Source organism: Lolium rigidum, chromosome 2 (assembly GCF_022539505.1).
Source record: "Lolium rigidum isolate FL_2022 chromosome 2, APGP_CSIRO_Lrig_0.1, whole genome shotgun sequence".
NCBI lineage: Eukaryota > Viridiplantae > Streptophyta > Magnoliopsida > Poales > Poaceae > Lolium > Lolium rigidum.
In genome coordinates, this window is record NC_061509.1 from 179721646 (window position 1) to 179735222 (window position 13577).

Sequence of the window (13577 nt, forward strand, 5' to 3'; positions counted from 1 at the left end):
GAGCACACCCCATGAGAGAAAGGTGAGACTGGTCGGTTCATCTTTTTGTATTAAGTGCGGTGGAACTCGTCGATTGTGGACGCGTGGTATTTGGTACGGTATATAGCACCGCTTTAGCCTATCCGACAATCTGAACCAACGCGTGAAGCAAAAAAAAAACAACCGCAAACGCAAGAGAGCGGCGGGTCAAAGACTGGGTCAACACGCAAGGCCATACTACGCTTTTACAGCTAAAGGCACATGGCTGGAGCACCACAGCAATCCCAGGCTCCAACAAAACTGCAAACATGCCAGCACCAGATGAATCCTGAACTCTCCCAAAAATGTCAGAGACACCAAAACAACTCTACACCAAAAGATCAACATGAATTAAATCCTAACGTGTCAGCACACGGTAAATTCCCAGCCCTCCCCAAAACTCTTACAAAAAAGATGTGTGTTGCACTTTAATATAGTAGTTATACAGCTAATCCTCCGTTGCTCCAGAACAATGCCTCTTCAATGTTTCACCCATATAGTACATGTTATTTTCACATTTAATTTATTTCACATTGTCTATTTATGTTTTTTTTTCTTTTCATTCTCTTGTGTAGTATGTAAATACAACCTCTGTTCCATGAAACATTAGATTTGTCTATATTTGGATGTGTCTAGAGAGTACTAAAAATATCTCATTAAAACCTTGTGAAAATTCATGTAGATTAGATTTAATTTTGCACAATGCCCACTAATGATTAGGACTAAATGAAGGAGCTGGTTCGGGTTTGAAAAGAAAAAACTGGAAAAAACAGCAACTGAACCAGAAAGAGAATCAGTGGGAACGGACATGCTCAACTGGAACCAAAATCAAAATCTGACTTGAGGCCAAATCGAAAATCAGCTAGCTAATAATTAGGCACTCCCTAAAGAAATGGCGGCTTGCCAAATCCGGGAGCATCGCGGTGAATCTAGTGGGTCGTGGTCTCCTCATCTGATGCCACAGTCGACAGCAAAGAACTTGGTGAAGGAAGCAATGGGCCAATGTACGTGTACCTGGCTAATGCATCGGTGCTTAAAGATCATGGCGATATAACAATCCATCTAACCCTAGTTAGCTGCACGTACATGGGGAGCTAGCTAACTTCTGCATTATACCATCCCTGCCATTGCCAACTTGCATGCGAGCTAGTGAGGTCACGGGGTGCGTTGAGCCTCGAATTAGGCGGCCAGCAATACAATAACGCAGATCGTGATCGTGTGAGGGACTTGTTAAAGATAGGGCTACACATACCCGCAAAAAAAAAAAAAGATAGGGCTACACAATTATGCATGAGGGCTAATTAACACAATGATTAGGCCGTGGTCAGAAGGGGCACGCTAAAAAAAGGAGCATGCTTGCACACAGGATTAGCTGTATCTAAATAAATAGCAAAGCCTCTCGTAGCATGAAAACATAGTTTGCAAGCAAGAGAAGATAAAAAAAACTCTACAAAACAGTACGAGGCTAGATTTCATGTTTTAAACATACTACAATGTCTAGCATAATTTTTTAAAATAAAAATAAATTCAGGTGGTGCGGAGATTCGAACTCATGACCTGGGATTGTAAAGCAAAAGCTACATCCAATTTAGCTACCATAGTCTTCTATTATCTCTAGATAGACATTATATATAAAGAGTAGTGTGGCGCCCCTCCCATGGGCGCCACACATGCTGCCATGTCGGATCGGCGCACCAGCTCAGCGTCGAGGGCGCCACGTCGGCTGGGAGAGTGCCGCCGCAGGCACGGGCGCCACACTATCATGTGTGGCGCCCATGAGAGGGGCGCCACACAAAAGGGTTAGATGGGTGAAATAGTTTGCCCGAAGGGTCAGTCTGTGCTATAGTTGTAACAAATGGTTATTTTTGTGTAAAGCGCCGTGCAAGTTAAGGGTGCTGATTTCCGGGAACTGAAGTTTAGGGTTTGATCCCCACAACGGTGTACGAGTTCAAGATTTATTTTAGACTTTACTCATATAAATATTACCCAGCCCCATCGATCAGGGTGCAAGCGGCAGCGGGCCATCCGTGGCGCCGCAGTTTTGACCCAGTTGACTACATGTGCAGGCTCCCACGGAAAATGAAGAGAAAAAAAGCGGCCTATGCAGGCCGGCCCCAAGTTGCCGTAGATTGCAAGAGAGAGAGAGAGAGAGAGATTCTGTCGCCCTCGCGAGAGCTCGGTCAACATCGGCGGATCCTATACACCGACCAGGTCGGTGTATACGCGGGTTGCCGCACACCCCTGGTCGGCTATTGGGCCCGGCCCATTTCGGCCTTTTTCCTTCTTTTTTCCGTTTTCTGTATATTTTCCTCTTTTCTTTTTTGTTTTTTCCCCTGTTTTTTGTTTCATTTTTCCTTTTCCTTTTCCTTTTCCTTTTTTTCAAATCCGTAAAACGTTCAAATTGCGAAAATGTTTAAATTCAAAAATGTTCAAATTTGAAAACCGTTCAAATCTGAAAATCGCTCAAATTTGAAAACCGTTCAAATATGAAATTTGTTCAAATTCTAAAATTGTTCTAATATGAAAATCATTCAGATTCGAAAATTGTTCAAATACAAAATTTGTTCGAATTTAGAAATGTCAAATTCGGAAATTGTTCATAGAAAAAATACATTTTTGTTCAAATTTAAAAATGTTCAAATCTGAAAAATTGTTCACTTTCAAAAAATGTTAAATTTTAAATTTGTTCATATTTTCAAATTCGTTCATATTCAGGTTGTTAAGATATTTTCAAACTTTACAAAACTTAAAAAAAAGAGCAAAAGAAATAATACATCTGAAAAAAAGAAAAAACGAAAAAGGGATTATCTGTTTTGGGCCTGGCCCAATAATGCTCCTGCACGGGGCGCGGGGTGTGCGGCACCTCCTCCCGCACCGAGCGGGTCGGCATATAGCACCTCCCGTCAACATCTGCCAGGCGCTCAAGACCTCCTGCGGGGGCCGCTCGCTCTGCTCGCCCTTGCGCGAGCGCCCGCGGTCCGCCGCCGGTGACAAGAAGCACCAGCGCGCCCCGGCCGACGGGAGCTGGCTCTGCGGCGCGGGCATGGCTAGGTGCCTCCTGAGTCCTGGCGATCCAGGAGGAGGAGAAACAGGCCGGGAAGTGCGGTCAATGTGCGAGGCGGCCGAGCTATACACGCAGCGCCGCGGATTATACGCGGCTTACCGCGTAATGATTGCGGATTTTGCCGTTCGCCCGAGTCCCGACGAGTCTACCGATCGGCGATCATCGATTAAATACGCACCAAGGTAAGACCAAGACCGCTGCAGCTCGTGGATTAGTCATGTTAACCTTGTTTAAATTATTTTATTAACTAATTTATTAATTTGTGGAACAGGGTGAATTATGAGAAGAATGAAGTATCAATTAGGTGCTAGAGAAAATTAATTATGAAGGTACGATTGAAGATTTTATTTCAAGAAATATACCAGGCCGATGATGCTTTTCGGTAGAACACGAGGTTCGTTTGTTACTTTAGTGCTAAATTTACCCTTTTAAAACTAGTAAAAGGTACGTGCTATGCACGTCAAGTTGTAAGATAAAGTTGTGAATATGGTTTAAAAGTAATGTTCCTGTTTTACAATTATGATTACGCAAGCAAAATTTGTTTATGGAAGCAACTTTTTTCAGGAGCTATTCGACTCATTCCCAACCATTTTGGTCGAGTCTTGCTAAAGATCGATGAAATTTCATTGTTATTGATTTGGAGGGATTTTCAAAGTTGATTGTGTAGACCTGAAAATAAATAGAGCTAGATCAAGTAATTTGGTTGTAAAAACTTTGTTGCCGTTGTGATAAAAGTACGAAATTGACTAATAAAACAACACATATATAAGTTACTTCTTGCCATTTATAAACAAAAATTGACGACTCTTATTTAGGAAATACGCCAATACCAGACATTGACTTGACACAAAAAATGAGGCAATGTGCTGAACTGTTGTAAGAGGCTAAGAGCAAGTGAAGTCGTTTATTCAGTTTTGGATGGCTATCGGAGTCCCTATTTGGATTAGTAAAAAAGCTCCACTGAGTTGGTCGTCTCGTACTCTCGTACTGGACCCAGGCAGAAAACAACTCTCTCTTCCTCAGCATCATCCGATGAAATCGAGGCAAAAAAATCCACTCGAGTACTGGACCCAGGCAGAAAACAACTCTCTCTTCCTCAGCATCATCCGATGAAATCGAGGCAAAAAAATCCACTCCCCTTTTATCTTCTTAAACTCACATGATATTGCCAAATCGGGCCATGGAATCGGCTGTGTGCATTGCCGGATGAATTCCCATAGGTGTTGCAGAGATGGAAGCCTAAGAGCATCACCACTCGTTGGCGCTCCCCACGCCCAAATCCGGCGAAATTTTCGTCCGGATTGGAGGAAGATTTGGCCTGGCGAGCGCCGAAGTTCCAGCCGTCCCTCGGCAGGAAACCCCCAACCTCGACCATTTGACATATTTCAAACAAATTTAACATAAAATTTAACAAGTTCGGCGACCAAGAGTACGAAAATTGCTGAAACAAATTCGGCGATAATCGGTACAATGTTTAACAAGTGCTGAAACAAATGAAGCACACAATTTCACAATTTTTCAAACAAATTAAGACAGACTAGTTGGCGTCGGCGTTGGCGTTGCCTCGGAGCCTCCATATGTGCTCCACCGGATCATCTTGCAGCGGCGATGCATTGTAGAGTCTCGAATCTCCTGGCGCATAGCAATGAAGGCGGCCCATGATGGAGGCACTGGTGATTAGGCTGTGCAAGCGGACCCTCTCTCTCATATGGTGCTTCTTGCTCGGCCGGAGGAACCGGATGCTTTCGCTCATTTTCAATAATCATATTGTGTAGGCACACACGAGCGGTTCATCACCTCCCACATCTGATCTTTGGACCAAGTCATAGCGGGGAACCGGACGACGAGCAAATCTCTGGCTGGAGGACACCAAATCACGCTCGACATCTTTTCGGCAAGCTTCTTGTTTCTTGACAAACTCGCAAAGTTTGGGGGTGCTAGGGTTCGAGATAGTCTTCACAAATGTTGCCCACTTTGGATAGATACCGTACGCAAGGTAGTATCCTTTGTTGTAGTGCCGACCATTGATCACATAGTCCACCGGGGGAGCATGACCCTCAACAAGCTTGGAAAAGACCGGGAGCAGGTTAGGACGTTGATGTCATTGTTGGATCCGGGCATACCAAAGAAAGAGTGCCAAATCCAGAGATCATGGGTAGCCACTTGCTTCAAGTATCACGAGTGCAGCCTTTTTGTGACCCTTGTACATTCTCCGCCACGCAAACGGACAGCTTCTTCCATTGCCAATGCATGCGAGTCAATGCTTCCAAGCATCCCTGGAAAACCCCTAGGTTCATTTGTTGCAAGGATCCTCCGAGTGTCTTCGACGATGGGTGATCTCAAGTAATAGTCCCCGAACATCTGCTATGACGGCCCCTGCGGTACCGGTAGAAACAATCAAGGGCGGTGGCCTCCGCCATCCGAAGATAGTCATCTCGCACTATCACCGGGAGCTCCATACGCCGGCATCCTCATAGCCACCTGTGCACTTCTGCAGGTGACGAAAATCCAACCAAACCGAGTGCAATCCGCCTTGCATCCGAAGTAGGGATCAAAGTCTCGGATGGCATACACAATTTGCGAAATAGCTTTCTGCTCATCCTGAAACGACGCCGGAAAACACTCTCACCGTGCAATGGATTGTCGGCGAAGTAGTCGGCGTACAACATGCAGTAGCCCTCCATTCGCTATCTCGGCTTGCACTTCCGGCGACCTGGTGCCGACCCACCACGTCGACCAGTTGCCAGTCCGGCGTACATGCTTGCCAAGCAACCGAGGATCATCATGTGCTCGTCGTCTTGGGCGGCTGCTGCCATCTCTTCTTGCATAAGCTCGACGAACATCCGCTCCTCCTCTTCGTCCGAGTCCATGGCCGGCGAGGCAAATGGACGAACACCTGACGGGCATGGTCGAGGCAACCCGAGCCGCGAGCGACGAGGAGCAGGCCAAAGTCGGAAAACAGGCCGGCGGAACCAGATAGGCCGTCGTCGAAAGACGGCGGAATATAGGCAGGTGGGGAAGGAGGGACGGCGGAATCTGGGCAACAAGCCGGCGGGGTGGTGCCGGCGGCGAGAGAGATACGAGGGGTGGGGGAGATTTTGAGCGAGGTGGCGGTGGGGTTCGTGTGTCGAGTCACCGACAGATCGGGCCCTTCCCCGCTTTTCACTCGTCCGGAGTCCCCGATAGGTCCTCGGGGGGCCGGGGATGGCGTGGGCTCGCCGGATGGATGAAGGGCCAAATCCGGACGAAAACGAGGAACCGGGGGCGCGACTGGGCCGAATTTCGCCGTCCGGATGGGAAAAACGTCGCTCGGGGGCCTCGTCGGGGGGACGAGTGGAGATGCTCTAAGAACGGATCTGAATCTCCATGGACCGGTGGACCAGGACAGCTTAAGGCTGCGGATGGCTCGAACTCGGGCCGGAGCACCCGGACGACCGGCGGATGCTGCTCCGACGGGCAGCCTCGAGCTTGGGCCGGAGGACCTGGTCGACCAGCAGATGTTACGTTTCTCCTACGGATAGCACCAAGTACTCAGCTCCGATGGGAAGCTCTGGCCGGAGTTCTACTCGGTGCTACAACTGGGTCTCCCAAGGTGGTCAGCTGCAGTGCTGCAGCTAGCGCTGCTCCTGCGCTTGCTCTTCGCGTGCATCAGCCGAGCGGCTCTGCGCCTGGGCCGCCGAGAATTGGGGGATAGCAGAGGGAGCCGGCAGCGCCGCGATAAGTCTAGAAAGTCCTACAACCTCTTGGTTTGGCGCGTGTCCGTACAGAGCGAATCCACAACATCTCAGACAGCTCATAGTGGGGAGTAACTTAGACTAGTAACATATGCCATGTTACTAGTCTAGGTTACTACCTTCATAGTGGGTAGTAACTTATATGTGGTGTCATGCATTGTGTCATTTATTATGTTGTAGACTCATTTTGCCTTGGGGTGTGTGATGTTATGGTAACATAGCTAGTTACCACCTCACTCTCTTTCTTCATTTATTCGCATGACATGTCACCAAAATGCCTTCAGATGTGTGATATTACTAGCTATGTTACTTCCACTATGATCAGTCTCAGCCCTTAGATCAACTCGGTTGTGTACTGATGGACGGTAGATATTCACCTAGTGGCACAAATCAACGGCTAATATTTGGTTTGGACTGTGGTAGATGGCTAATCCAAATTCAAAAACTCGTGTACTATAGTAGTAGAGATGAATACTTCATACATTTTCTGAGCATGTACTGAATTAGCACATTCCAAAGTTATACAGTAGTTAAGTAAACATATGATTTCTTGTTAGTGCTTTTGAGTTTGAACAAAAAAAAATTAGCCTCCTTTTTTTGTAACTCACATTGGGGCCCCCAAATCCTGGAGACGGGGTTATTACCTTTATATACTTAGTGGTGCACATTTTCAATAAAAAATACGTTTCTATATAGCCTGCACAAAAAAGAGAAAATGGAACTTAAATCTATTTGAACAGTATAAAAAACCAGTCCTGATATTTTGTCGTATGTTAGTTTCAAACTTGACATGGAAATACGTACATGCATGTATTCTTTCCAGGATAGGTAGTTTAAAACTATTAATTATCCAACAATGAATGTTAAGAAAATATCTTCATGATATGTACATGCTATTGTCAGAAAGTTATTCTTTTGTTTATTACTCAAAATCAGTTGCTACATGCTATTTTAGGGACCTTTTCCTAACACCTGAAATCAGTTGCTATTACTCTAGAACTGCAATGTAGAGAACACATGTTGGTTTCTTTCTTTATGTAGATGGCACCCAGTAAACTTAAGAGGGAAAAAACTTACGCGAATCTGAAGTTAAGAGAGGACCTTATGTCTCTGTTGACTACATCCTTTCCACATCCAATCTAAGGCAGGCATAGCTCTCACATCTCCCATGAGTCTCTTATAGACCTTTGAAACTTGTACTGAAGAATTGCCCAACATAGTCCTTGAGTCATTCTCTGCACTTGGCAATAATTCTTGCAGAAGTGCTTGGAACACGTTCTACCAATGCTTCCTCAGAGATAGGTAGATGAAACAGCTTTGGAACATTAGGAGAAGCAAGAGCGTCTTTGAGGGAGATGGACTCATTCTTGACAAAAGAGAACAATGTGGCCATTTAAGTTTCAGTGAAATATCTGACCAGCTATCCTGCCACAATAGAATTGAATTCCCCTTACAAAGGTACAAATAGCAAGATTTTTATATGTGGGCAAGGTTTTCAGACAATCTCTCCACCAGAATGAAATATCCCTGGATCTACCAGGTGGCAAAGCAGTGGTGTAATATAGCTCCCAAGCAAGGTTAACCCAAGGCAGATCAGTATGATTGTAGAATTTATGGACATGCTTCATGACTAACAGTCATTTTGGACTGCAAGGTTGAGAACCCCAAGACCCCCATGTTTCTTGGGCTTACAAACAAGATCCCAGGCTGCCAGAGGAGGGTTTTTCTTTTGCAGATCCTTGTCTCTCCATAGACAATGTCTTCTGTATTTATCCACTTCGGCTAAAACCCACTGATATACTTTGAGAGAGCAAAGATAGAACATAGGCAAAGAGGAGAGAACTGAATTTAGCATCCTAAGCTTACTGCCATAATTAAGATACATAGTGCAGGCAGGTATCCTTCTTTGAATGCATTGAATCAGAGGCAGAAAACACTCCTTCTTTGGCTTTTTAGTACTCAAAGGCAGACCCAAATATGTGAAAGACATAGCACCCAACTGACACTGAAGAGTAGTGGTGAAAAGATGCACCCTAGACTCTGGAATATTAATAGGAACGAGGTTGGATTTTGCATAGTTCACTCTTAAATCAGTGGCATTTCCAAAAGTCTGTAAAACCGCAGTGAGGTGCTGTAGCAGAGTAACATCTGCTTCCATGATAACAAGGGTATCATCTGGATATTGGAGAATTGGGAAGAAGGGTGAGCACTGCAAATTCAATGGCCTCTTCAGGAAACTCTTCAGCTAATGAATGATTGATCAAGGACTGTAGGACATCAGCAGCAAGAACAAACAGCAAGGGGGACAGAGGATCTCCCTGCCTAACACCTCTTCTGCATCTGAAGGAGCTACCAGGGATTCCATTGAGTAGAACTGCAGAAGAGGCAGAATCAAAGAGCTGCTTAATCCAGAGACACCATAAACTTCCAAAACCTTTTGCTTGAAGGACATTCAGAATGAAGGTGCGGTCCACTTTGTCAAAGGCCTTCTCAAAATCCAGTTTGAGAGCAATCACTTCCTTTTTGGATCTGTGACAATAGTGTAAGTACTCATAGGCCCATACCAAACAATCCTGTATTGCTCTGGACTTGATAAAACCATATTGGTTTTCATGAATCAATTTATGAATAATAGTTTGCACACGGTTGGCTAACAACTTAGTGAGCATTTTCAAAGTGCAATTCAGCAAGGAGATGGGCCTGTAGTCATTGACAGTGGAAGCATCATCTTTTTTTGGCACTAAGGTAATGAAGCAATCTATATCTCTTATAAAGCAAAACCCCACTAAGAGATCATTTAATTTGTCTATCTTAACATGCAGCCTAGCCACATCATCAAAATTGTTTTAACCATTCGATTTACTAGCTTGGTGCAACACCAGCCGTCCGATCTACACATGGAGGGTCTTTCCACGGTCCAACATGCATTACTACATCTAAGTGGTATTTAATCCCGTGGTCATTAATTAATTGTACCATTCATGCAACCCACAACTTATTTTTGCTGATGTGTGGCTCTGATCTAGCCAAGCGTTTCCTGTTCTTAATGGCCTTAATTGTCAGCACCAAGTCTTTTGCAATATGCACTGTTTCATGAGTCTTCAACCGACCCATCATCTCCTCCTGTAGTGCTGAAGATTTTAGCCATCTTCCATGCAGGCGAACATATAAAACATCATCTGACATCTTTGCTCGGTCTGCACCCTCACATCCTCATCCAAATCGCTAGGCACCTACTACCGTATAAGGGTCCGTACACCGCTGCACAATTTCTTTGATGGTATGTGCCTAATGCAATGCTTTTCCACAGCTTACCCATTTTATCAAGAACACATAATCTTGATCTCTCTCTCCATCCGCATGTTCTTCACCAATTTACTACCAATTTTTCTTTTGTTTGAAGAAAATTGCATGAGGTAAGTTCAACAAGTATATTTGTCAGGATTATATGCATGCATCCCATGGTTTATTTGTTTCCCAACTTTATCACGCATATATGAATCTACCCATTGTTATTGCATGGATATTTTTATTCACTTATTATTTTTTGTCCAACTTTTTCCAGGTTCACATCAACTTTCCTGTGATTTTTCTATTTAGCTTCGGATTAGGAGAAGCAACCACTATTACATGGAATGCGTAGGCAAAATGTTCACCACATGTGACATTTAGGTTTGGACCGAACCAAGCAATTCCTACTTTAGTACAACATTTCGTTAGCTATCAACCATTTGATACAAATACCAAAATTGATCAGAATCATGCAAGTGCATGTGATCTATATACATGTTGCTGCATTGTTATGTTTTCAATCTACTGATCTTGAATGCCAGATCGAAAGGTGTTGTAAACTTCTACGGCTGCAGTATTTTTTAACATGGTCTCACAAAAGTCGGGAACGATTTGTGATCTCTTAGAGATGTTTTCTAAAAACAAATTATAAGATGCACCTATATATCTAAACTCTTTCAAGGTATGCCAAGCATAGAGTAATGTACGGTATTTGTTTATATACTAGAACTTACAACATGTTACAAGGTTCCCACGACAATAGTGAAATTTCAAACGTCAAGGTCAGCTGATATTTTCTCTGAACTTACATTGTTCCATGTCAAATGTATTCTCTCCAAATAACACAATGTCCCAAAATTTGATTTCAGCATATTCAACTTTTCGTATATACAATAATTTTTCTTAAGAGGCTTCCACCGTAACACGCGGGGCATTCCTCTAGTTATTAATAATTTCTAGGCCCAAAGTGCCATTATGGAATTGCTCACATAGGTCAAAGAAATCTTGCTTGATGATGTGCCAGCATTTCTTGAGGAATTCTGCATTGAACCCATCTGGCCCAGGGGATTTGTTATTAGGAAAATCCTTAACCACTGCATCAATCTCTTCATGGGTGAAAGGAGCTTCCAGGAATGATAAATCTGTATCAGAATGCAGTAACTGATCCAAATTGTGTAGAGGAGCAGTAGGATTCACCTGTCCTAATCTATCCTTAAAAGCTTGTAAAATCAAAGAAGCCTTGGCTGTATGATCGCTAACAGTGTCACCTGCAGAATTAACCAAGGAGGCAACATGATTCCTTCTTTTCTGAGTAGATGCCATAGAATGGAAAAACCTTGAATTCTCATCTCCAAGAGTAACCCATTTAATTTTCCCTCTCTGTTTCCAATAAGCCAGCTGTTGGGCCAGCTTTGTTGGTAAGTGCTTTTTCATTGCTTTCCTAAAATTACTCTCCAACACAGACATGTTACGAAAATTCTCCAAAGCATCTAGGAGAGAAATGAGAGCATTGAGGTCTGCAATTGTTTATTTTAATGGGGATAAACTCTTCGACCTGCTTTTGAGACACTTTCTAAGGACTTTAAAATTTGCAGTTATCCTTTTAGCAGCATCAGAATAGTGAATGGAGTGAGTCCAATTCAACTCCATGATACGTCTCCGACGTATCGATAATTTCTTATGTTCTATGCCATATTATTGATGATACCTACATGTTTTATGCACACTTTATGTCATATTCGTGCATTTTCTGGAACTAACCTATTAACAAGATGCCGAAGTGCCGATTCTTTGTTTTCACTGTTTTTGGTTTCGAAATCCTAGTAACGAAATATTCTCGGAATTGGACGAAACGAAGACCCGGGGGCCTATTTCGCCACGAACCTTCCGAGAAGACCGAAGAGCATACGAAGTGGGGCCACGAGGTGGCCAAACCACAAGGCGGCGCGGCCAAGGGGGCCCGCGCCGCCACGTGGTGTGGGCCCCTCGTCGGCCCCCGACTACGCCCTTACGCCTACTTAAAGCCTCCGTCGCGAAACCCACGATGCGAAAAACCACGATACGGAAAACCTTCCCGGAGACGCCGCCGCCGCCAATCCCATCTCGGGGGATTACGGAGATCTCCTCCGGCACCCTGCTGGGAGAGGGGATTCATCTCCCGGAGGACTCTACGCCGCCATGGTCGCCTCCGGAGTGATGAGTGAGTAGTTCACCCCTGGACTATGGGTCCATAGCAGTAGCTAGATGGTTGTCTTCTCCTCATTGTGCTTCATTGTTGGATCTTGTGAGCTGCCTAACATGATCAAGATCATCTATCCGTAATACTCTATGTTGTGTTTGTCGGGATCCGATGGATAGAGAATACCATGTTATGTTAATTATCAAGTTATTGCATATGTGTTGTTTATGATCTTGCATGCTCTCCGTTATTAGTAGAGGCTACAGGCCAAGTTGATGCTAGTAACTCCAAGAGGGAGTATTTATGCTCGATAGTGGGTTCATGCCGCATTGACACCGGGACGATGTGACGAAAGTTCTAAGGTTGTGTTGTCGTTGTTGCCACTAGGGATAAAACATTGATGCTATGTCCGAGGGATGTAGTTATTGATTACATTACGCACCATACTTAATGCAATTGTCTGTTGCTTTGCAACTTAATACTTGGAAGGGGTTCGGACGATAACCTGAAGGTGGACTTTTTAGGCATAGATGCGGTTGGATGGCGGTCTATGTACTTTGTCGTAATGCCCAATTAAATCTCACTATACTTATCATGACATGTATGTGCATTGTTATGCTCTCTCTATTTGTCAATTGCCCGACTGTAATTTGTTCACCCAACATGCTTTTATCTTATGGGAGAGACACCTCTAGTGAAGCTGTGGACCCGGTCCATTCTTTAATACTTGAAATACAAATCTGCTGCAATACTTGTTTTTACTGTTTTCTCTGCAAACAATCATCTTCCACACAATTCGGTTAATCCTTTGTTACAGCAAGCCGGTGAGGTTGACAACCTCACTTTGTTTCGTTGGGGCAAAGTACTTTGGTTGTGTTGTGCGGGTTCCACGTTGGCGCGGAATCCCTGGTGTTGCGCCGCACTACATCCCGCCGCCATCAATCTTCAACGTGCTTCTTGGCTCCTCCTGGTTCGATAAACCTTGGTTTCTTTCCGAGGGAAAACTTGCTGCTGTGCGCATCATACCTTCCTCTTGGGGTTGCCCAACGAACGTGTGAAATACACGCCATCAAGCATATTTTAAGGCGGCTGATTGCTGGGAGATCAAGACACGGCTGCAAGGGAGTCTCCACTTCTCAATCTCTTTACTTTGTTTTTGTCTTGCTTTATTTTATTTACTACTTTGTTTGCTGCATTATATCAAAGCACAAAAAAATTAGTTGCTAGTTTTACTTTATTTACTGTCTTGCACTCTATATCAAAAACATAAAAAAATTAGTTTACTTGCATT